This window comes from Phymastichus coffea, unplaced genomic scaffold, assembly GCF_024137745.1.
Source record: "Phymastichus coffea isolate CEN01 unplaced genomic scaffold, Cenicafe_Pcof_1.1 PCOF00037, whole genome shotgun sequence".
Lineage (NCBI taxonomy): Eukaryota > Metazoa > Arthropoda > Insecta > Hymenoptera > Eulophidae > Phymastichus > Phymastichus coffea.
The window spans coordinates 2,084,246-2,108,408 of record NW_026706848.1 but is presented as its reverse complement, the minus strand read 5'-3'; the positions used below and the strand labels follow the sequence as shown (position 1 = coordinate 2,108,408).

At 34.4% G+C, this 24,163-nt stretch overlaps 1 protein-coding gene across 8 annotated transcripts in view; it reads left to right on the top strand.

Annotated features, from left to right (window-relative positions):
• Window positions 1-24,163, top strand: part of LOC131663660 (alpha-(1,6)-fucosyltransferase) — a 553,369-nt gene that overhangs the window by 285,909 nt on the left and 243,297 nt on the right. The window lies entirely within an intron of this gene.

Here is a 24,163-nt window from a genome sequence, read left to right as displayed (position 1 = left end):
AGTAGAAACCAGGTAATCTAAACTTTAACGTTTTTTAGGTTGCTTAATACAAATTCTACGACAAAATTCTACCATAACCTAAACTTTTTCAGATTTCTTAACTTAAAATTGCCTAAAATATTATCTTTTGGTTAGTTAAAAGTTCTACTTTATAAATACCAACATAAGTACAAATATATGCGTTGTCTTCTGTGAAAGCTAAACCCACGAAAGGTTAACCTAAGTTTACTGTAACCTATGAATGTTAAGCCCGAGACCGATTGAATTTGTTCTACCGTAACCTACTAAGGTTAAGCCCAAGCCAGTCTCAGGTATGTGCGCTACAACCTACAAACATTAAACCCGATATACAAGTACTTCGCGGTGCGTTTTATCCAGAAAAGCTTCACCTTCGACAGGTTAACATAAGTGTGCTGTAACCTGTAAGGGCTAAACCTAAATAATTTAATCTCTTCTACGAACGACTTTACCGCAAAGTTTTAAATTTGCATAACTTAATAGGTTAACAATCCATTTCCCTATGATTTCGCAAGACAGATACGTTATCTTCTTTATTTTACGACTTTATAGACATCAGCTTTCCTATATTACAATTTGACCTTCACTTCTTCATGCAGGATATATGAAATCTGAACTTTCATTTTTATTTTAACTTGAATTAAACTTCTGGCGACTTCTACTACCGATAGTCCTTTTCAGGATAGTTCATGGTTTCAGAGTTGCGACTGTTAATCAAGCGTGATCTTCCCAAAAGTCCTTTTCAGGACAATTAAGAATCCTTTTCGTTCTTAGTTTATCACATATCTTCTTAACAGTCTTTCTCATGACAACTGAAGATTATCTCCATTGTTACTTTTGTTCCCATTGTATTTTCAAGAGCAGCTGACTTTATTCGTGTTTTTCAGATTTACGGAGTCAACGTTTGATCCTTGAGGTGAAGAGACGTATTGAAACTGTGCTTTACCTGAAAAGGTATGGTATTAGCAAATCAAGTGAAGTGAAAGTTGAATTTAAAATTCTGTAACGGTCCTATCTATGAGCTAGTTTATTATTTCACTGAATCACTGCAACCCGTTAAACTCATCTATCTGTTTACATCAATTAGCATATTAAACGGCGCTACCTCATCTATTATTTGATTGTCTTAGTACAAGAGTCTAATTTCATAACCACATAAGAAGCGTGCCGTCACAGATTGATAGATATAGATATAATGGTTTTTATTATTTGAATAAAATATGTTAATTAGACGTAATTTTGATGTAACAAAGTATTTCTTATATAAATTTTAGTATATAGATTTAGATTATAATAATACGAATTGCGTTTAATTATTAAATAATAATGAATTTTAATATGCAAAGTTAATTTGTTTATTACACTATGAATGTTGATTATTAGAAAAATGTAAATAGTCCATATTCAAAATGAATATCTGAAGAACATGAGTAAGAATTGGTTTCATTAATAATAGCTTAATAATAACTGTTATTAATAAATAAATAATCAATAATTTATTTAAACATTAAGTTGCATATAGAACGAAAGCGTTAATTTTATACATAATAATGATAGCTTTAGAATTTATAAATCTTAAATAATTAATCTAGTAATTACGTTATAAGATTATAGAATAAACCGTTACAAATATGAAAATTTGTTATAATTCAAATGTTATTAACTATGTGACAGGGTTATAGCAATGTTCGCTAGCCCTGTGTGCGGCACTCTCCTCGCGTGAACGCAGCGACCAAGTGTACGCTATATAGCGACTATATACTTGTGTTGTTGCAGGATATGGAGAGAGGAGCGCGCGACGATCGGCGAGGTGTCGCCGTGAGTGCGAGTGAGAGCGAGAAGAGAGAGAGAGAGAGAGAGAGAGAGAGAGCGATTTTGACTGATTTTGACGGCGAGAGAAGTGGGAGCGCGGCGGCGCGAGGCAGAGAAATTAAGAGAGAGGAAGGGCAGTTAGGCGCGAGCTCTCGAGTAATTAGGGCCGCCTAGGAGAAGACTGGCCGAAACGAGAATTTGGCCGCAAAGAAGCGACTGCCATCGGTGCGACTGCCACATTTACTGGGAAGCCAGTTGTTCGAAACAGAGCCAGTACACGCAGTGACCATTCGCCGTCTACGAGGCAAAGGCTGTGCTGCGGCCCTTCCTGCAGCGGCTTCAATCGTCGCCAGGGCACCGTTTCCTGCGGGACTACGCTTTCGCCGGCGTCGCCTCTCTGTCGACGGACCGTCGGGGCATCCGCTAGGTTCAAAGCCAGTTAATCTCTTTCGCGCCAGCTCTCGCTCGATTACAGACATTAGCGTATTTTGAAAATTTATCGCGCACGCTGAGCGATCTCGCTCGCGTGATCCCGCGAACTCTGGTCGCGGAAAAGTTGAGCGAGCGCGCTCACCGCGGTGAAGTAAATCTTGTAGCAATATTTGTGAAAAGGCGTTAATAAATGAGATGGCCATATGTAGTATAAGTGAATTAAAGTGTCCGATTATTTGTATCAATCTCCCCAACCAGAGCGAACTTCGGTCTGTGAAAGTCAGCGCCGGCTTTCTTTATCGAGAAAGAACCCAGAAAAAATTAGCAGAGACCAGCCCAAGTCGCACGGTGTCTGACCCCTCTCGCAACTAATTTAAATATTTCTTTTTTGAAATTACTTCTAAAATTTATAAACTATAAAGTTATATAAAAATTTAATATTGTTCTATTGTAAATATTGTAATATTACATTAATTAACTTTATTAGCTAATAACTTTTGACGATACTATTTGTGATAATTATAAATTACACTAAATCGACTAATAACTAATTTTGTAAAGTTTACATGTGTTGAAACTTTAATATTGATGTATATTTACTTGTAAATTAAGAAAATTCCATCTCAAAATTCGCGAATATTTCTCGAAGATTCGAAAACTTCTCGAAGAAAACTCTCCTGCAAAAATAGGCGGGAAAATCTGTGTATAAATACGCCCATCATTGCACAGGCTGGAATTCACTTCTAGCCTTGCAAAGTGAGCGCATGAGATTGAATAAACTTGGCTAATGCCTAAGTTCTTTCTCTCATTGTAATTAACTCATTTCCTATAATTTGAGCTCAACTTATGGAACATCTCGCGCTATAAGAAACTTGGGCTGAATTATATCCTTTACAAGGAAGACTTTAGCTCTACTTATGGGACAATTCGCACCATAAGAAACTAGGGCATAGTCTGACTTTTCTTGGAACTTTACTTATATTTACATATTCTTGATTTATCGATTTATTTCATATTGACAATTACAGTAAATTTGAAAAGAAACGAATTCTTACTCATTAACGCGACAAGACCACGAGAGTACGAACTATTCATTGTATTACAAGTGATACCAACATCACAGTGAGTGCATTTTTATATATTATTAATTAATTTATTATTAATTTATTATTATTAATTTATTATTATTAAGTTATTATTATTTTTAATTATTATTATTAATTCATGAAATAGTAGAGTAGAGGGGGGGGGGGGGTTATAGCAAATATATGCATTGTTTTTTCTTAAATAAAATTATTTTATTAATAAAAATAAATTGATAAAATTAAATTTTATTGATAACATTCATATTATATAATTTATATATTTATAACGAGTCTTCATCGTCGTCGTCGTCCAATAGCATCACCGTTGTTTCATCTAGCTCGCATACAATTTTCCTTCTCTTGGGGGGGAGCGAACAGTGGCGATGGGCTGTTTCTTTTTTGAGGGTTGTCGTCAAACAGCTGCCTCACTATACCTGCCGGAAAAAATATTGAAATTAATTTAAATTAATAAATAAAATAAAATAATTATTATATAAATACCTTTGATTAATTCTTCCCGCTTTATGCCGTACTTCCATCGACTACCAGCACATGTAGGTGATTCTATCCACGGCACAGCTTTCTCCTGCGTCGTGGTGATTGGCCTTGGGCTGACAAGGTCAATGTATGGTATTGGTGGAGTCACAAGGTTGATATGCACGATCCGCCTAGGTTTTGGTTGGTGCACCTCGCACACAATCTCGCAATCACATCTGAAAAAGTATAATATAAAGTATTACACACACACACACTTACACGTCTGGTGAAAGCTCTATACATTCCGGTGATGGACGTGGTGATTGGCGCGGACGGCTGTAAATAAAAAATAAATAATTAAGTATTTTACACACGCACACACACACGCGCGCGTGCACACAATTACACGTCTGGAGATAGTTCCACACATTTCGGTGATGGACGTGGTGGTTGACGTAGACGACTGTAAATAAAAAATAAATAATTAATAATTAATAATTATATGTAATTCTATATAATATTTTCTCGAAAGAAAATCTTTAATTCCTTTTTTTTCATTCGTAAATCGAAAAAAAAAACCGTTTAATTTCTTTTCTCAGTCTTATCTCGATCGGCCCTATATTCTTCAATTTTGTTTTGTCTAGCGCATATCCGTTACTATTTTCTATTACAGACATCAACCGTTTTCTTTTTCGTTCATTTCTCACTATTTCTCTTACACTATTTTTAATATGAAATTTACAAGGCAAATTAACGATTGTGCGCAAACTATTTTGCGCTATTGTGCGCAAATTAAATAATGAATAATAATTAAAAGTAATAATTAAATCAATGAATAAACTTACCTAATTGTTTGTGGCGGTGTTAGGGGCATTATTATTGTATTTACCGAATGAATTGACGGCTCTTCATTCGGTCCTCTTATAGGTGTCCGTAACGCGTTGATGTTTTCTCGCTCTATAATATCAATATCTTCGTTTATGGAGAAGTCTTCTCCCGAAGCTTCGATAGCTCGGTCGAGTACTTCCCTCCACTGGTCACGTTCGGAAAAAAACACGTTTATATCACCGCACTGCATATTCCTACACTTACACTTGTCGTTAAACTCTTAAAAAACGTACACTGTTGAAATGAAGCAAACTGAGGGATATTTTATTCATTTTCACCAAATTTGAGCACGTATCGATTATTGATTCACTAGTCGAGGGTGGGGGTTATGCAAAAGCACTGGTTTTGTCGCGCGCATAAGTCGAATATAATTAGTAGTGGGAATAGCTAAGTCTACTCACCAATGTCGGAAGTAAGTACCCCGGAGAGGGTATGTCTGAGGATGGCAGCCCACCGCTGCCAGGCACGTCGATGGAGGTGAGAGAGAGAGAGAGAGAGAGAGAGACAACTTGATCTGGAAGCAAGAAGTCACTGGGTAAAGGGATGTATCTTAAACCATATAAAATGGGCTATGGACTCCATATCAAACCTTACTTGGGATCAGCTTTAAAAAAAAAAATTTTGAAGTAAATTTACCCGATAGAGCTCTCACAAATATCGACTTAATGAAGTATGTCAAAATTTTAAGTATACCAAATTTCCGAGGAGTGTTTATGAGAAATGACTTACCAAAGTCTGGACCACATTATCGAGAATTAGCTATAATTAATCTCGATGACGTTAATGGAATAGGCACACACTGGATTGCTTATCGGAAAATTGGAAATAACGTCACATATTTTGATAGTTTTGGAGATCTTAGACCTACATTTGATCTAATGACATATCTCGGAGTAGATGAAGTCAAATACAATCCAAAAAGATATCAAAATTTCGATACCTATAATTGCGATTATCTTTGTTTGCAGTTTTTGTGTGGGGCTATATAAATAAAGACACCATCAAAAGCTATTAGTCGTATTTAAACAGTCATGGAAGAATCATTCACTTTTACTCTCTCGGATAATTCTTCTCTACTGGAAGCGCAATATTTTCCACCCATTGAACTATCAGAAAAGAAAAGTTGTTTTGGATTTAGTAGAATTTTTGACATTCAACTCTATACCCATTATAGATATAAATAACTATAAATTTTACGTTGTTGATAAACCACCTCTAATCTTACCTGTGGGTAGTTATGAAATTGAAGATATAGATAAATTTCTTCGTAAAACCTTAGAGCCTGAAATTACAGTGAGAAACCGAACAATAATACTTTACGTTGAGTAATTGAAAGTTCAGAAGATATCGATTTCCGTCCGCAAGATTTCATTGGTCGAGTACTGGGATTTGCACGGCGTAAAGTAGAAAAAAGCAGCTCTCACTATTCGAATCTTCCAGTATAAATTTTCAAAGTAAATGCTCTGAGAGTCGAGTGTAACATTACCTCTGGAGCATATATGAATGGGAGTAAGGTTCACGATATTCATGAATTTTTTCGTGCAGTACCACCTGGATATAAAATTATCGAAGTTCTTTTAAATGTGATTTATCTCCCAGTTACCGTAAAGTGTATAGATAATTTACAATTCCGCATCGTTGACCAAAACGGAAATTTAATAAACTTTCGAGGTGAAGTGATAACAATTAGATTACACCTGAAAAGTACACGATGGGAATCGTTTACAATTTAAACAGTAGTGGTGGCTATATAAGCAGTAAAATATACAAACCCACCATCAGTCGTTGATTGAAAGTAAAAGCGACAACACGGCGAATTCCGAGTGTCAATCGTCATCGAAAAGCAAAAGGATTAACACATCAAAGCATAAAGTTCTTAATAAGTCTTGGCTTAAAATAATTTCTGATGGAAAGTAAATTGCATTATTTTTTGCTGTTTTCAAAGAAATAATGGAGAACGTTCTAGAAATACAGTCACCCGTCACCTTTGATGAATCTTTGGCTCATTATGAGATTCATACTCATCAACCGTACACTAATACATCTTTCAAAAATAGCGATGAAATTCGCATATCAATCCAACATCAAGACCTGTGTCTTTTACCATCTCGTAGTTCATTGCGTATTTGTGGTAGATTGTGCGATGATAAGAATGCAGTCTTTACGAATACTCTCTTTGTGAACAACGCCATCTGTCACTTGTTTGAGGGAATTAGGTTTGAGCTAAATGCGATAGAAATCGATAAATGTAAAAACATTGGTCTAACAACTATTATGAAAAATAGGCTATCACTTAATCCAAGTCAAAATTGGATTGCTGAAAATGCCGGACGGATAACAGAAAATGATCAGAAAATAATCAATGATGAAGAATATTTTGATGTCACTATTCCTTTAAACTTCATTCTCGGATTTTCTGAAGATTATCGCAAAGTATTGGTAAACATGAAACATGAACTAATTCTCACACGATCAAGCAGTGATTTAAATGCAGTTATCCAAACAACAAAATTTCTAGAACTAGAAACAATCATCGAAAAGTTCAAGATCGATATAACACACATTGAATGGCTTATGTCATACGTTACTGCATCATATACTCAAAAAATTCGTCTACATGATTTTGTGAAAAAAGAAAGAAGTATTTCAATGAGTTTTCGTAGTTGGGAATTATATGAGTATCCAATGCTACCTATGAACACAAGTCACGTATGAACAGTCAAAACTGCAAATCAACTGGAAAAACCACGTTATGTCATCTTAGCTTTTCAAACTAAGCGAAAAAATATTTCAACAGTTAATGCAAGCGTACTCGATTATTGCAACATTAGTAACGTAAAACTTTTCCTCAACTCTCAGTGTTATCCGTATGGTAATCTTAATATTGACATAAATAAGCATCAGTTTGCAATGTTATACGACATGTATGCCAATTTCCAGAAGGCATATTATGGTAAAGACTCTGAACCGATGCTAAAAAAATCTACTTTCATAAAACAAGTATCACTCATTGTCATTGATTGCTCTAAACAAAATGAGACATTGAAGAACTCTGCAGTGGATGTACGCTTGGAGTTTGAAACAAGGGAAAATATTCCTATTCATTTTACATGATCGCATCATTCAATATAATCCAATAAGTGGGAATGTAAAGAAACTTATTTAAGGAGTGGAGATCGATGTATTAAAGAGATGACTCTTCCCTCAAGCAGCTCACAAGGAAACCCCCCCAACCCGACCTCACCGATTTCAATAATCTTTTGATATGTTATAGTTCATCAAAAAATAAGACATACGTATTTTTTTTATCGGCGGAAAAACACTTTGAGGGGGTGAAAACAACCCTCAAAGTTCACCCCCAAAAATAGATTTTCCAATGTATCTCAGCACCTAATTGATATTTTACAACCAAACAAATTTCATATCACTTCTCATGTAAAAAGCAAACTAGCACATGCAATTCCGACCACAAGGGATGCAACCCTTATTTTTTTTATTTAAAACACTATCTAATTCATGGCTATTTTTATGAAAAAAATTAAAATAACCCGAAAAAAATTGGAAAAAATATTACCCTACATAAAATACAAAAATAAAGTTAATCTAGTCAAGCTTTTTTTCAAACTACCCCCCTAAAGTTGAAAAACCACCCCTAAAAAATTGTTTTCAATACATTACAGGTGGTGTTGATAATTTAGTGTAAAATACGTTAAGCATCATTTATACTGTACACACACAACTATCTCGTGCAGTTTCGACCACAAGGGTTGCAACCCCTAATTTCTGTCATCGAAATTTTTACCTTCTTTGTACCTATTTTTTAAGAAAAGTTCATAATGAGCTTAAAAAAATTAGAAAAAATATTACCATGGATAGAATAAGAAAAAAAAATTTACTTCTCATTTTTAAAACCACCCCTAATGTTGAAAAACCACCCCGAAAAAATTGTTTCCAATACATACAGGTCCTGTTGATAATTTACTGTAAAATACGTTGCTCATCACTTATAATGTACAAACACATTTATCTCGTGTAGTTTCGACCACGAGGGTTGCAACCCCTAATTTATGTCATCGAAATTTTTACCTTCTCCATTCCTATTTTTGAAAAAAAGTTCATAATGAGCTTAAAAAAATTGGAAAAAATATTACCGTGAATAGAATAAGAATAAAAAATTTACCTGTTCAAACTTATTTTCAAAACCACCCTCAATGTTGAAAAACCATCCTAAAAAAAGTTTCTGACATATCGTTGCAATCTCTTCTAAATCAAATAAGCTATGATTCCATAGCTATTTTGTTGCTCTCTTTTAACCCTTTAGCCTATAGCCACGAGTCTGACTCGTGGTAAAGAATTTGTGCCATAAGCGAAAACAACGAGTCTGACTCGTGGTAAAGACTTTGAAATAATAAATTATTTTTGTCAACTGATCAATTGATTATGTACCTAAACATTGTTTATTATTTCACAATTCCTTTCGTTGCATTGAAATATATATGTTACGAAAAGTATACACTTTGCGCCAGTTCGGGTAGATATCGTGTAGGCTAAGGGGTTAAATTTTTTACGTTCTATCGTTTATTAATTCTATCAAAAAATAAATAACTTTTATTATATAAAAAAACAAGTCAAGAATAATATAATATTATAAGTATACCTAGAAGATAAGTATAGTTTCTCGGATGCGCAAAAATTTTGGTATATGAATGATAGTATTATCAGAATTTTATTTACGTCCTACTATCAGCGTCTCTGACGATTGTCTGTTATTTTCATGATTGATAAATATGAGCAAGTAATTCTTCATCAGTAGCCAACACAACTTTCTTGTTGTTGAACGTATTGTATCGACTATTGAACTAACAGCATAATAAATAGTAATAAGAATATAAGATTATAAGTACAAATAATAATAAGATACTATTTCGTTAATTCGTATTTCGTAGTACCTGCTACGTAAGTATAACTATAAAATTATTTTTTATATGCAAATAATTTTACGGCTTTTTAATATTTGTTATTAAAAAAATTGAAATTACACTGATTATGAGGATTTATTAATTAATGATGTTTATAATTATTGTTTACTTATTGATTTGTTTATTATTATTGTTTATTAATTAATATGTTTACTTTTTAATTTATTAATTAATTTTTTTCATGAATGTTTTCTATAAGTTTGTTTATCATTATTGTTTACTTATCAATTTGTTTATTTATTTGTTTTTATCCTAATTTGTTTATTTGTTATTCAGTTTATTTCTTATTCCCCAGCGATATCAGGAGAGTCCTATACAGAGGAAAAATAAGGAAAAAAAGGGGACGGATGGATGGACGGACGCACGGAGAATTTCGCGCCTTCTGTTTAATATAATAGAAGATATATAAGATATATATATATATTTTTTTTTATTTCAGATTAAAAAATGAAAATTAACGCTCTGAACGTTTTAAATTTATTATTAGCTTACTTTCAAACTCTACAAATACCTGAAAGTGAGACAAATTATAAAGAGGTTCAATTGTCGGAAAGAATTAAAAGCATTTTAATAGATTCCGTGAATGATTTCAATGAAGTAGATATGATCGTTGAAGATACATTAGATTTTCAAGAAGATTACAAAGATCATGCTGCAAAAATAGTAGAAGATGAAGTTCAACACCATTTTCCTGACGATTTCGAAGCACCCACCGACCATTGTACCAAAGACAATGAAGATGTCAGTTTTGAATATAAGCAAAGAGCCGTAGAATACTGGAGAAGTGGCAAAAAAAAAAAAATTTAAGTGTTGAAAGTGTACGTCAAAAATTTAAGAAAGTTTCATCTGTGAGTCAGTTGAAACGTTGGGCTCATACAGTCAACAAAGGTGGTACTTATAGAGAAAAAATTGCAAGAATTTGTCAGTACACTTTTGATAATTTTAAAGCAGCAGTAGACGCTGGTTACATCATTCATGATCGTGACATACGTCGATGGGCATTGCAAGCTCAAAAGATTATAGGATCAGAAGATGTAAGATTCAAAGCTTCGGATAACTGGCTTTGTAAATTCAAGAAAGCTCATAGAATAGTATCCCGGAAAATAAATAATTTTATAACCAAGAAAACACTAGAAAGTAATTCAGAACTAACGATTAAAGCAAATACTTTTATTGCTGATGTTAAAGCAGGCATAAGAATAATTGGAATTCATAATATGTTTAATTCTGATCAGAGCAGATTCCAACTGGAAATGCACTCCGGAAGAACGCTAGCGGTTGAAGGAGAAAAGCAGGTACAGTGTTTAGTACAGTCAGTTTCTTCAACAACCCACAGTTATACTATACAGCCACTCATATCAGCCGCAGGAGAATTACTGTCAACACTCTTTTTAGTTTTGAAGGAATCTAGCGGTGAGTTTGGACCCATTGTTGAAACCTCTTTATTTAGACCCGAAAATGTTTACGTAGAAGCATCTAAATCTGGAAAGTTGACTACAGGTATACATAATCCCATCTAGTTACAATTAATGTCATTATAAATGATTTTACAAATAAGATTTTTGATTTTAGATCTCTTTAAAATATGGCTGCAAAAAGTATATTTCTCTAATGTAGGTTCCAATACGATGCTGTTGCTTGACTCCTGGAGCGGTCATTGTGACAGTGCCATAGAAACTGTAATTCCACGTGATAAAATTATAAATTTTAAAAAAATACCGACTGGCACAACGGGAAAAATTCAGCCACTTGATGTTTTTGGATTTCGCATATGGAAGAACTTTGTCCGCCAATTTTCAGATACCGTAATTTTGATGAATTATGATTTGGATTTACATAAAAGAAACAACATCATTAAACTTCAGTCGTTAGTCCACAATCAATTATCTTCACCAAGATATACTAATCTTTTTAAATATTCCTGGTTCAAGAGTGGTTACCTCACTAAAAAACCAGAAAATTTTGACAATCCTGTTGCTTACAGTTTTGGAGATTCCTGCAATACACATTGTGACATAGAAGGATGCAAAAATGTGGCTATTATACGTTGCGGTTGGTGCAAAAAATCATTATGTTTCGAGCACTTCTATGAAGAATATCATTATTGTAAGAAGTATGAACAATAAATCCGTCCTAATTTTTTTGATTGTTTTTAATTGGTAACTGAATGAATTATAGTAACGCATATAAAAATCAATTAAATATATATTACTTGGCAGTTTACAATTTTAGTCACAAGAAAGGAGAAAAACTCAACCAACAAAAACAATGGCAATGCTATCAACCCTCCTAATCACCGAATGGCGATGGTAATAAACCTCCCCCTAATAACCCTCCTAATATCCCCCAATGGCATTGCTTACAACCCCCCATTAACCTCCTAATAACTCCCCCCCCAATAAGACCCTCCCCCTAATAACCCCCTAATAACCCCAGTAGTTAGCAGGGTTGATAACGTTGCCATTATGTTATTCGGTGGGTTGCAAGCATTGCCATAAGGTTGTAAGGGGGCTCAGCTATGTCTTCGGGCTATTAGTGGGGGGCTAACGGCATTTTCATTGGAGGTTTTTAGGGGGTTATTAGGGGGGGTTGTAAGCATTCTGATAGTGCGGGTTAGTGCGGGAAATTGCCATTGGGATATAAGGGGAGTTTTAGAAATTGCTACTGGGTGATGGATCATTTTTCCGGACAGATTCGGAATCAGCGCAACAAAATACTTTGGAAAAACGTTGTCCCGGTTCTGGGTCTTGTTGGGTGATATAATCTTGAATTGGTACATATTTTTCGTATTCTATCCACGATAATAATTTTTCCAATTTTTTAAGCTCATTATGAACTTTTTTTCAAAAATAGGAATGGAGAAGGTAAAAATTTCGATGACATAAATTAGGGGTTGCAACCCTCGTGGTCAAAACTGCACGAGATAAATGTGTTTGTGCATTATAAGTGATGAGCAACGTATTTTACAGTAAATTATCAACAGGACCTGTAATGTATTGGAAACAATTTTTTGGGGGTAGTTTTTCGAAATTAGGGGTGGTTTTAAAAATGAGAAGTAAATTTTTTTTTCTTATTCTATCCATGGTAATATTTTTTCTAATTTTTTTAAGCTTATTATGAACTTTTCTTCAAAAATAGGTACAAAGAAGGTAAAAATTTCGATGACAGAAATTAGGGGTTGCAACCCTTGTGGTCGAAACTGCACGAGATAGTTGTGTGTGTACAGTATAAATGATGCTTAACGTATTTTACACTAAATTATCAACACCACCTGTAATGTATTGAAAACAATTTTTTAGGGATGGTTTTTCAACTTTAAGGGAGTAGTTTGAAAAAAGCTTGGATAGATTAACTTTATTTTTGTATTTTATGTAGGGTAATATTTTTTCCAATTTTTTTCGGGTTATTTTAATTTTTTTCATAAAAATAGCCATGAAGTAGATAGTATTTTAAATAAAAAAAATAAGGGTTGCATCCCTTGTGGTCGGAATTGCATGTGCTAGTTTGCTTTTCACATGAGAAGTGATATGAAATTTGTTTGGTCGTAAAATATCAATTAGATGCTGAGATACATTGGAAAATCTATTTTTGGAGGTGAACTTTGAGGGTTGTTTTCACCCCCTCAAAGTGTTTTTCCGCCGATAAAAAAAATACGTATGTCTTATTTTTTGATGAACTATAACATATCAAAAGATTATTGAAATCGGTTGGGTCGGGTTGGGGGGGTTTCCTTGTCAGTAGCAGCCAGAATGGAGTACGTAGTGGATATGCAAGGTTTCATGATGCCTGGCAATATGTATGCCTTGAAAAAGCTAGCGATACTTCCACTTAACTACGACATACGATTATTCAAACCTCCGTTTCCATGGAGAAGACTAATTGAAAAATGTAAATGTTATAATCTTTGGATGGAAATCTACTACCATGAATTAGAATGGGACTCTGGTGATTTCAAGTACGAAGAGCATAAATTCATCATCACAGACACGCTCAAAGATGTTACAAAAATTTTTGTTTCCGGAGATTTCAAAAAAGAGTGCTTAGAACGATATGGCCTTAAAGTTTTCGACTTGAATGATTGGGGATATTCTCCTTTTGAAAATATGAAATCGGTTACGGTGTGTCCTAATCATAGAGGTAAATATGTAACGACGTACGCACATCAAAATGTCAAATTTATGAAAAAGTTTTACTTAAATGGTTGCTGCATGGATTGGGAAGAGAGCGATGAAATTATTGAAGAATTTCTATGAATATTCTTTTAATGTAAATGACTTATAGAATAAGATTTATTTTTTATCAATAAAAAAAATTTTATTTAAAAAAAACAATGTGTATATTTACTATTACCCTCCCCCCCTCTACTTCACTATTTCATGAATTAATAATCAGTATATAATTTTTTTCACTAAATTTATGCATTACACGTAAATCAATTGCGTCAAATTAATTAAATGTAATTAATTACATAAATTTATTTTAATATTTAAAACGCATTTCACATTCGGCGGGCGGGGTTGGGGGGCTCTTGCGCATAATCTGACAGTGCTGATCTGATAGCTTATACAGATCATAGAGGGAGTGGTGGCGAGGGCGCCTGATCTCAGGAGGAGAGGGGGCGCCTGATCTAAGAGTGCTGCAGGAGGAGAGGGGGCACCTGATCTAAGAGTGCTGCAGGAGGAGAGGGGGTGCCTGATCTAAAAGTGCTAATCTCATAGACCATGCACTTCAGATCACTGATCTGAGGCTCCCCTGATCTGTGGTCTGCCTAGTTTACCTACTGTATTTGCATTATAAGATTTTACAAAAAACCGTTACAAATACGAAAATCGATTATAATTCAAATGTTATTAACTAATTTAAGTAATTATTTTTAGGAATTACTTCTACTAGTGATAAACTATTGATATATATAAAATTTTATCATTATCATTATCTAACTTTATTAGTTAATAAATTTTGACCATACTTTTTGCGATAATTGTAAATTATATTAAATGATCTATATCTACTTCTGTAAATTTTACATATTTTAAAATTTTATTATTACTGTCTATTCTCTTGTAAATTAGAAAAAATGATTTCGCACAATTGTGTAAACAACTCGAAGAGGGCTGTCCTGCGATAAAAGACGGAAAAACCTGTGTATAAATACGCTGATTTTTGCACAGGTTAGCATTACTTCTAGCCTTGCAAAGTGAGCGCTCGAGATCGAATAAACTTGGCTAATACCTGAGTTCTTTCTCTCAAGGGATTAACTGAGCAAATCTTTTCTTTCTTATTGTAATTTACGCTCGGCTCATAGAACACTTCGCGCTACGAGAAACTTGGGTTAAATTGCATCCTTTTATAAGAAAGACTTAAGCTCTGCTTATGGAACTCTTCGCATCATAAGAAACTAAGGTTAAGTCTATCTTTTCTTAAAATTTAATTCATATAAACGTAGATATTCATTTATAATTTTATTTCAAAGTTAATATTCAAAAGCATTTTCAAAATTGAAACAAATTCTTACTCATTAACGCGACTGACCACGAGAGTACGAATAATATAATAAATAAGATAATATTAACATCACAATTCAATTAACGATATCTCAAAAGAAAAGAAAATAACGGCTGAAATGGCTACTCAAATAGATGACAACATTCTATTCTTAATAAAAACAAAACTAAAAATCTATAAATAATAAAAGACAAAGTAGCAGCCCAGAAGTTCAAACTCAATTTTAAAAAACGAGAATTATCAGATTATTGGCTTTAAGAATATAAAAATACTTCAAAAAAATAATGAAAATTACAGACCGATAACAATATCAGTTGTTTACTATCTTAAATAGTAATAAAACACAGTAATAGTAATAAATAGTAATAAATAGTAATAAAACACAGCAAATCACGTCCAATAAAGTAGTCCAAAATATCATAAAAAAGAGATTATTAAGAAAAAGGTATCAGATAAGTACGAGGGGGGGGGGGGTCAATAAGTCTTTACAAAATCTAAGAGATGGCGCTCGTCACGCTTAAATTATGATGTTTTTAGCAAGCAATACTACTAACTAGATATCGTACAAAGTTTCAGCTCGATTCATTAAGTAGTTTTTTTGTGAGCGTTGGTTACAAAAAGTTATTGGTTTATTTGAAAAATGGAAAAAACAAAGTTTCGAGCGATGATAAAACATTTTCCTTTGAAAGGCCTTACACCAAAAGAAATCACAGTTGAGTTGAGTTTCGAGTGGTTGTCATGGTTTTTCTCCCGTTGCCGGAGAACACGACAAATACTTTATAAATCAGGGCTCGGAAAGCTAAGCTGCTTCGCGGGGAACGCGAAAGGCAACGTTTCGACGCGCGCAGGAAGGAACAGGTAGGAATGGTCAACACAATTATTACTCACAAATTCCGTTTAATACATATATTTGTCTGACAACAATCGCGCTCTCGCACCACCGCAGCCGCGAGTTTCTGCGGAAAATCGCATGGAACCCGGCTGACGCGACGGTTACGTGCTATACTCTATATTTCTCCATAGGCCCTCAAGCGAAGTGACCGCTGAGCCTCCCTATCCTCCGCGGGTTGCAGACGATGCGATCTTATGAGAGAGAGAGAAAAACTCGAACAACCTAGAGGAAAACTGCTCGATGTCACTGGGTTGTGCAGATACTGATAGTTTGTTCAAGGAACCTTCCAGCCTCTCTCTTGAAACAACAGGTCTCGTGGCAAATATCCACACTCCGCTGCACACACGTCGCAGAATAAATTCTCGCTCACGCCTTCACAGAGGCCACGATAAAACCACGCAATGAGACGGCGCGGACAAAGCGTGTTACACCGCCTCGCTGTCGCAGTCTACTGCCGGGCACCGAGCGCCTCCCACCGAAAACCCTTGAGTACCGGGCAATCGGCGGCGCCTCACGCGTGCCAACCCTGCCGGCGCCCAAATCATATTTTGTTGTTCTCTCTCTCCCTCTCCCTCACTGTCACCGGGAAGGGAGAGACGTTGACGGAGCCAACGGTTCGAGCCGTGGCTCTCATCACACGGTGATAAAACATTTTCATTTGAAAGGCCTTACACCAAAAGAAATCACAGTTGAGTTGAACGCTGTTCATGACAAGTCTGCCCCTGTGTTTAAGATTGATTATAACTGGGTAAATGAATTTAAACGCGGCCGTACAACAACAAAAGATGAACCTTGTTCAGGACACCCCGTAGAAGTGAGTACGCCCGAAATGGTCCACAAAATCCACGATATGTTGTTGAGTGATAGAAAATTGAAATTGCGAGAATTAGTTGAGACCACAGGGATATCAAAGGGCACAATCATTTCAATTTTGCATGAAAAACTGGAGATGAAAAAAATATCAGTAAGATGGTTGCCGCGTTTGCTCACTGTTGAAAATAAACGAACTCGCGTGGTCACCATTGAGGCTCTTTTGGCACGTATACGTTGTAATCCGGAAGACTTTGAGCGTCGACTCGTAACTGTAGACGATACATGGGTACATAACTACACTCCTGAAACCGAAGAAAATTCCAAACAATGGATTACCGCAGGAGAATAAACCCGAAATAAGGCAAAGACAGTAAAGTCAGCTGGCAAGATTATGGCCATGGTTTTCTGGGATGAGTATGGAATCATCTACATCGACTACTTGGAAAAAGGCCAGACGATCATTGGACAATATTATGCGTTATTATTAGGACAGCTGAAAGAAAAAATCAGAGAAAACCGTCCTCACTTGAACAAAAAAAAATGCCTCTTTCTTCAAGACAATGCTCGAGTTCACACGTGTACAGTTTCGATGGCAAAAATTAACGATTTGAAGTTTGAATTAATTGACCATCCACTATATTCGCCTGATTTGGCTCCCAGTGACTTTTTCTTATTTCCTAACCTCAAAAAATGGCTTGCCGGACAACGATTCACGTCGAATGAAGAAGTGATCGCCGAAACAAATGCCTATTTTAAGGGTTTTCAGAAATCATATTTTTCTGATGGCTTAAAAAAACTAAAAGGCCGTTTAATAAAATGTATCGACCTTCGTGGAGATTATGATGAAAAATTAAAAAAAATTACATATGCAAAACTTTTTTTTCCTTCTTTTTGTAAAGACTTATTGACCCCCCCCCCCCCTCGTAGATATATTCAAGACAAAACTAAAGTCAATAAAGCATCCAACGATCTAACGGAAATATTATACGAAGAAAAAACAACACTAACGCAGATTTATCTCAGATTACTGAGTTCTTCAGAAGCAATAGATTACTCCTTATGGAAAATTACTAAACGACTTAAAAGTCCAACTACATTTATATCGCCTATTAGAAAACCTGGTGATAACTAAGCAAGATTGGACGATGAAAAAACTGAAATGTTCGCTAATCATCCTAGCACAGTATTCAAGCCTCACCAACGAATAACCACCGAAGAAGAAGAAGAAGAAAAAATCTTACTAAAATGCTCTGATGTCCAAGACAGTACACCAATCAAATCGATTAAAAAAAAGGAAGTATTACAAATTATTAATAATATTAAAAATAGAAAAGTTCCTGGTTTTGATAATACGAGAGTGAGGTTAAGTCCTTAGAAAATCCAAGAAATGGCGCTCAAAGTATCCGAACTTATGTTGCACCAGCAAGCGTCACTATTAGATAGAGTGCTACTGAAGTTTCAGCGAGATCCATTGAATATTTCCGTTTTTATCGTCGATCAAAATGAATAACTTTTGTTTCTTGTTAACAATGGAAAAAAGTGAATTCTGAGTGGTGATGAAACATTTTTATTTAAAAGGCTTTACACCGAAAGAAATCAAAGCTCAGTTAGATATAGTTCATGGTGTATCTGCCCCTGTGTTTGCAACTTTTTACGATTGGGTAAATAAATTTAAACGTGGCCGTACATCGACTGCAGATAAACATCGTTCAGGCCATTATGTGTAAAATTAGCCGGCAAGGTTATGGCCACTGTTTTTTTGGGTTGCACATGGAATTATCTTCATTCACTATTTAGAAAAACGACAAACATTCACCGGAAAGTATTATGTGTCGTTATTGTACCGGTTAAGCTAGAAAATAAAGGAAAAACATTTTCATTTGAACAAAAAAAATTCTGTTTCATCAAGACAATGCACGAGTGTACACTTGCTTAGTTTCAATGGCTAAAATTAAGGAATTGAAGTTTGAATTAGTAGATCACGTACTGTATTCACCAGATTTGGCCCCTAGTGACTTTTTTTTATTCCCAAACCTAAAAAAGTGGCTTGCCAGATAACGATTTATTTCGAACGAGGAAGTGATAACAGAAACAAATGGCTATTTTCAGGAACTTCCGAAATTATTTTTCTGATGACCTAAAAAATCTTGGAGGACGGCTGAAAAAGTATATCGAGCTAAAAGGAGATTATATTGAAAAATAAAAAAAATCTACAAAAAAACATTGTCTTTCTATCTTTTTCTAAGTATTTATTGATCCACCCTCGTATCACAGAAATAATTATCAAAATATTATCCACAATTGTAATAAGGTACTTAACAATTGTTTTCAATGCATGCTTGTGTCTCTACTATTTTTCTTCTCAGTGGAAAGAAGCAGAGAATGTTTTAATACCTAAATGCGGTAAAGCACCAGAGCTAGTAACTTCATATAGACCAATTAGTCTTTTATCAGCACTTTCTAAAATCTTTAAAACACTAATCCTAGCTAGAATTAATCCAATAATACTAAATATAATAATAATAATAAATAGAAAACTTATCCCTGACCATCAAATCGGTTTCAGATGTAACCACGCCATGATTGAATAAGTAAATAGAATTATATATGTTGCGAGGAATGCCATCGAAGATAAACATTACTGCACTGGTATATTTCTGGATGTCTGCCGGGCTTTTGACAAGATTTGGCATAAAAGGATAATATACAAGTTTACAAAATTTTTTCCTCAATTCCATTACGAATTATTACAGTCTTATTTACCGAATAGAGCATATCAATTTAAAATAAATAAAATTAATATTGTTATGTCATCAGCGTACGTGGCAATGTTGACATTTTCCATTTTTTGGAGATCATAGGTATACAGGGTGTCCCATTTTAACTTATGCATTAAGATAACCCAAAAACTTTGAGAGCTAGCGAAAAATGTTTCGAATAAAAGTTACTCGTTTTCAAGGGAGACATATTATGATGACCTTGACTTTAGCCTTGAGGGCCATTTTCAACGTCATTTTAAGGTCAACTTCGTTCTTTTAAATAGGAACCCCTATTTTCGACCCCGGATTCGAAAAGTACAAAAAATCCTAAAGATTTTATGTAATGGATTAATTCAACTTTTCATTGCCATTCAAACGTCAAATTAATGGCAATTTACTTTACTCAGAACAGTTTCATGTTTTCATATGAGAAATGAAGTATGAGTAAATTTTAGAACACACTAAATTTATTTAACTTTTCATGTACAGACTAAAGTCTGTATTTAACCAAAAAATATTAGTTATTAGTAGTAATAATCAACAGTATTAGTTAATCTGATGAGGAATAACTCGATAATTACAATAATAATGATCTGACAATAAGTTAGTGATGAATGATGCACATAATTACACGAGATGTTCAATAGGTCCCCCATTGTTTGCTAAGCATGTTTCCAAACGCCGATTTATTGAGAACGTTTGTAACTATTACAGGCGTAACAGCTGCACAAGATCTTCTCACTCTTTCCGTCATAACTAATCTAGTGGTAGGTGCATCCTTGTAAACAGGGTCCTTGCAATATCCCTAGAAATAGCTGTCTAGTGGATTCAGGTCAAGAGACCTACGTGGCCAGGGAACTGGGCCACCATGACCTATCCAATGGTCAAGGAATTGAGCATACGAAAATTCTCTAACGTTTACAGCAAAGTGAGCTGGAGCACCATCTTGTTGTAGCCACATGAGCTGCCGAACATTCAGTGGGATGTCCTCCAAGTATTCAGATAGATGATTCTCCAGAAAATCAAGATACGCTTGGCCGTTGACATTGCCATAAAAAAAATGGGGATCAATAATATGCCCGTTGAATATTTCCACCCAAACATTAAGACTTTAACGGTGATGATTTATCACTTGACGATACCAATGAGGATTGACAGATGACCAATAATGACAATTATGTCTATTGAGTCTACCGTCACTTTTGAAGGTAGCTTCATCGCTAAAATAAACATTCCAAAAGAAATTCGGATCCTCGTCGATTAAGAGCCTACCTATAGTAATTCATTCTGAGTAAATAATCATTTTCATTGAGTTCTTGGTACAGGATGATGTGGTATGGATGATAACCCGCGGACCTTAATATCCGATGAGCAGTAGTACGAGGTACGCCCAATCGACGTTCAATTTCTCTTGTACTGATGTGAGGATTTACATGAACCATTGCCAATACAGCAAGAAGTCTTAGATCATTGTTGTTCATATTTCTGTTTCTACCCTTCGATGTCGATGAAGATCATTCATACGGCAACGTCTTTCAATATTTCTGATTTGCCTGTCATTGGGATGGCGCTGGTTAGGGAAACGTTCAGCATAAAGCCGAGCAGCCGCTCGGTTGTTACGGTAACATTCACCAAGAACTAATAATACTTCAACGACTTCATTTCCTGAATAATTGACCATTCTGTGAAGAAATATCAAAGACGTAATGCATATTTGAAAGATAACATTAACCGCAAGAGTGGTAATAATTTGTTAATACTTTATCCTATGAAAAACGTTCAACGACTTTTTCAACAGTTGTTATAAAAATGCTTAATAATAATCACTCATCTCAACACTAAATTCGTCACTCCGTTCAAAATAAAAATCGACGTTTTTATTCAAAAACTTACTTTTACTTCTAAATGAACATAAAGAATTAAATACACATTACACGTCGACGGTCACAGAACGGAGAATCTTCCATACTTCCCGAATCCGGGGTCGAGAATAACGATTCCTATGAAAAAGAGTTGACCTTCACATATTTTTGAGTGATCAACCACAAGTTACACCTTATCTGAACGTAGAATTTGTTGTTGTTTCCGAATCCGTGATAAAAAAAGTAGGGTACTCCAGGGAAATACAAAGTTGACCATGAAATGATCTTGGCGGATCTCCCGGACCTGATGCGTGATAGGTCATCTAAATCCGAATCCGGAGTCGAAAATAGGGGTTTCTATTTAAAAAAAAAACAAAGATGACCTACAAATGACTTTGAAAATGGCCCTCATGGTCAAATTCAAGGTCACCATAATATGTCCCCATCGGAGACGAGTAAATTTTATTCGAAACATTTCTCGCTAGCTCTGAGAGTTTTTTGGGTTATTTTGGTGCGTAAGTTAAAATGGAACACCCTGTATATTAAATATAGTATAAGGTTAAAAACACTTCCTTGAACGACACCGGCTGTTATTGGATAAAAATTGGGTGTTCCATTATTTATTCTTACCTTAAACACTCTAGAACTTAGATATGATTCTATTAGTGGTAAAGTTCTTTTGGTAGGATAATATTTAGGTTACATAATAATCCTTGGTGCCAAACTTCATCAAAAGCTTACGCTACATTGAGAAATACATTCGTTTTTTTCAAAAGTGTTTCTTATTTTGTTAGTAACTCTATTTATTTGTTCTATTGTGGCATGATTATTTCGAATACCAAGTTGATGGTTAGGTGTTATGTTCTGATCTTGTAAGACTTTATTTATCCTCTTTGTCTTTATTTTTTTCACAGATCTCAAAAAGCGTAGGCAGAAAACTAATTGGCCTGTATGATGTGGCATGCTGAGGAATTTATTTACTCGGTTTTGATATGAGTATTATTGTTGCTTTTTTCCATACCGTAGGAAAATCGTGTAGATGAAATATTGAATTTAACACAATAGCTATATATCTTTTCCTTACTCCTTTGATGACAAATTTTTTCAATAGTTTTGCATTAATATTATCCTGTTTTTCTTATTTTTCAAGTGATGAATTATATCTTACTTTTTAAATAACTGTTAAATGTTAAATGTCTGTCAAAGGACTGGTTATTATAATTACCACATGTTTTGGTCTTAGTACTGGAGATAATTTTTGTTATACGAGTTTTCTTGCACTACAACCTTTATAGCTATACGTAAATTCTGTTACAGTTTGCACATTTTACTTATTTAATTTTACTTGGTATCGGATAATTAGCTGTCAGATGGTTATTCGGGCATTTTACGTAAACTGGTGTTCTGTGGCAATCATTTTTGGTATGTCTATATTCTTGACATTGTACGTATACACTGTGGGATTTCTCTTTTTTTACACGGAGGTTCAAGCTAATTATTTGTTGCATTAATTTATTTATTTGGAATGTTTCTTTATTGTTTTCTTTTGTTTTTTATTCTAAAAAAAATATCCGTAACGGTTGTTTAGCAATTTTATGTTTCATATTTATTATTTTTATCACGTGATGATTACATTTTTTAATTTTTTTAAATTAATTTAGGTCAATAGATGGGTGCATATTCTTTAACATCGCTTTATAGGATTTGTTTTCTTTCTGTTGAAAAGGATAAAAATTAGTGTTTTTCTTTTTAAGTTCTGTTACAGTTTGATAAAATATTTCTGAGTTGTTCATTGGAATTTTAATTTCCTTATTATTCAGTAATTTTAACGTGTATTCATTTTTAACTATATTATCAAGTAATTTTTCAAGGAGGATAATGTTTAAAACTCCGTTAGCAAAAATCGTCAGTGCTTTTGTGGTTTAAGCACTGTAGGTGTTGTTATTAAATTGTTTGTACTACCCGTGTTATCGTTAGTTTTTAATGTAAGTACTTCATATGGTTGCTTAATTCTAATTTGTTGTTTCAATTTTCAAATCAGTAGTCACTGATGTGTGTCTGTCTTCTCTTTACGGTTTTGTTATCATCTGGGCTATTTCTTGTCCTTTTGCTTTGTACTGTTTACCATCTAGAAGATTGTTTTCTAATTTTTCCGAGTTATTTGTTGTTGTTATTGTCTGCTTTTTTTTTGTTTATGTAGCCATATTGGCTAAAATAAACGTAACTGTTACTGTGTGGTTTTTTTATTTGAACTGTTTACAGTTACTGTACTACCCTAACGATCGCTCGCAAATTTTGGAGAGCAATTAATCAGATATCCCCACTGTCTGAGTGCTGTGAGCCAAGTGAACAGCAATAAAGGTACATAAAATTCCCTTGCTACGTTGGTTTGTGGAATAGTAGAGCTACTGAAGATCATTGGGAAAAATCTGATGGACCATTGGACAAATGTCTGAACCTAGAATTATTCAATGTTCTCAAGAAACCGCTCTGTGATTTAAAAGATACTTTTACCTTCCTGGCACATAAAATTAAGACTGATATAGCAATATACCAAATAGACAAAACACTATATCAGAATAAAAAGGCTTTAAGTATGTGTTCTCAGGTTTATCTGATATAAAGATAAAAGGAGAAGTCT